The 2796-nt window shown below is 36.1% G+C and overlaps 1 long non-coding RNA gene across 1 annotated transcript; it reads left to right on the top strand.

Moving 5' to 3' along the window:
* Positions 1 to 873: 873 nt before the first annotated feature.
* LOC110175770 (uncharacterized) lies at positions 874 to 2315 on the top strand. The gene is made up of 3 exons (XR_002319230.2): positions 874 to 1131; positions 1243 to 1437; positions 1553 to 2315. It is a non-coding gene; the product is annotated as an uncharacterized LOC110175770 (long non-coding RNA).
* Positions 2316 to 2796: the final 481 nt, after the last annotated feature.

The raw sequence follows: 2796 nt of genomic DNA, 5'->3' as shown, positions 1-2796 counted from the left end.
CATGTGTAATTTTGTTTGCCAAGTGCTTAATTTTACATATTTTAAATACTCTACACATAATAATTTATCACTTTGATCTTGATTTTTATTTTTTATTTTTTTTTTTTTTTTAGAAATAAAATAAAAAAGGCTGGGCAGATACAAAATATAAAACCTTGTGTTGTTCCTTGTTAAATATTTAGACATTGGTGCCAAGAACCACAGACAGGGCAAGACCGCAATGAAAGTAGCAAATGTGAAGCGCTAAGAGCAAACAAAATATAATATTATATAAATATAACACCATTTTATTTAGTGACGGGCAATACCCGTGATTATTTTTTTTTAAACAGTAAAATGAAACAGACTCACACTTGGAGCAGAGAAAACTTTTTTCTTCCCTGTACGGTTAAAGTGATGATGGGACCCTGTCCTGCGCTGCCGTCATGCAGAGGTCATGTCTCACTCTGTCACTAGGCTCAATGTGTTGAATCCTCCTGACTGTTTCACACTCTGGAACAATGAGTGAATTCAAGGAGTTCCTGAGAGCACAGCTCAGTGACGAGCCCCTTGTAAACTTCTCTTTTGAATGAGAGCGAGATGAAGGGGTTTAGAACAATTTTCCAACGATCATAAGACCATGGAATTTTAATTCTGTATTTGAAAAACTCTTGTTTTAATTGCAACTTTTGTATTCATTACAGGAAAAAAAAAAAAGATCAAACAAGTAAATATATGTAGAGATAAAGTGAAACTATTTGGATTTCAAAAATGTATTTAAAAACATGAATTTAAAGAAAGCATTCTGTGTTTTGTGTGACTTAATAGTACCAGCCTGTCTGTTCAACGTCAGAAATTACCCTGAAGTTTAAATCTGGCATATTTACATAAAAAACATGTGTTCATTAATGTACTGTGCCTCTTCTAAATACGTGTTTTTATTGATTTTATTGCATTAATCCGTCCTTCCCTGGTTTGATTGACAGCTCCCTGCAGGCTGCAGGGGGAGGAGTTTGTAAGTTTTACTTACGACACACACAGTCTGCAGACACAGAGACAAAACCACAGCAACACGACTCGACTGTGTGTGTTCTATGTTTTCTATTGTGCAGCAGCCACCACCAAACTGAAACCTCCACAGTCCAGAAAAAGGTAACTACATTATTTTTATTATAATGAGGTTTAGATCATCTGTTAACTGTTCATTTGTAGTTTTTCATCCTATATTTAGACGGTGTTTAATCACACATATTTCCTTTTCAGAAATGACACAGCAGGCAGGAAAAGTCTTCATTTTTAAGGATTCAAGCTCTAAATGTAACGACATTCAACAAACAATCACAGAGGACTTGAGTCTCCCGAGCACAGAGGACCCAGCAGAATGTGACTGGGTCATTGTGTTTTGTCTGATTAGAGATCGAAGATCAGACGTACAATTTGCCCTTGAGCAGTTACCAGGTTTGTTCACATTTTATAGAAATTAAACTGCATCTGATTTCACTTCTGCTCTGGTATTTTCTGCAGAAACATTCTTCTGACATTGTGACTAAAATAATGTTATTCACTCTTCCAGAACCGGCAAAAACAAAACCAGTTATTTTAGTGGCGATTCATCACACGTGGAAAAAAAACGACCCAGACATTGAATATTGGAGCATCAAACATGAGAGAATTGTTCTGACTGTTTCTGTTCTTTTCCATGAAGATAAAGGACTATTTAGAGATGAAAAATATCACGGGGCCATGCAGAATATAAAGGACATGTGTAATTACATGACTGAAAACAAATCACTTGTAAATGATTTAGAAAAGCTCAAACAGTTTGGATCATCATTAATTAAGAGTCGTTCAAAGAGAAGTGCTGTCAGCTGGTGCTCCTTAGTACGTTATCTTCCATGTATCTTTATAGTTATGTTTGTTTTGTGGCGTGGTTGGTCGTATTATAATTTGTCCACCTATCTGTGGTATGCTGTCCCGTCCTGCTCACTCTCAACATCCACCACCTCACCCTCCACGCCCTCTTAGCCCCACTGCATTAGCTGCCCACAAGATGCCTGTTAGCTGGAGTTAGTCTTCTGTGTTTGACCTGGTGGGACCTGCTGTCCTGTTTTGGCCTTTTGTTTGGTAACGTTAGTTTGGGGATGTTTTTTCCTTTAGGCTCGTGATGTTGACACCAGGTTCTATGGCCCTGTCCTGTTTTGGCCCGGTGCTGCATCCTTTTGTTCTGTTTGTTTGACTCTTCTGTTGTTACTTTGATTTTGGTTGCAGGAGGGTTTTTTGGGGCATTTTTACTGTAAATTAAAGATAACTTAAATAAACCTATTTAACTTTTGTAACTCTTTTGACCCCTGTGTCTCTTTATGTTTATCTTTTCATTGACCATGTCGAGGAATATTAAAAAACAAGATATTTAATACTTAATAACACGGTGATTCCTCTAAATATTTGCCATGTGCATGGTGCGACTTGTTAAAATTAAAATAGCTGAATACATTTTTACATTGTTACCCATTTGAAAATGTCATTCTCAGTTTAGTTATTTTTTATTTTAAAATCTAAATTTAAAGTCGACAAACATTTGTTTGTCCTTTCACCAAAAGTCAAAGTTTATTTAAAGATCACATACTGTGAGCCTGGTATAGGTATAATCTACGACATCCATGGATCATTATGTTATTATTATGTTATGTACACATTTTAAATAACAATATTATTCTAAAATGATTTAATTACATAGTCCGCAGACTACCACTTTAGAAACGCGGTGTCGAGTGGGAGCTGATATTGTTAGTGTTATAGATCTGTTGGGCCAGTATG

This window comes from Boleophthalmus pectinirostris, unplaced genomic scaffold, assembly GCF_026225935.1.
Source record: "Boleophthalmus pectinirostris isolate CB_2022bp ecotype Guang Dong unplaced genomic scaffold, ASM2622593v1 HiC_scaffold_2263, whole genome shotgun sequence".
NCBI lineage: Eukaryota > Metazoa > Chordata > Actinopteri > Gobiiformes > Gobiidae > Boleophthalmus > Boleophthalmus pectinirostris.
The sequence above is the reverse complement of the archived record's forward strand: the minus strand, read 5'-3'. Positions and strand labels throughout refer to the sequence as shown.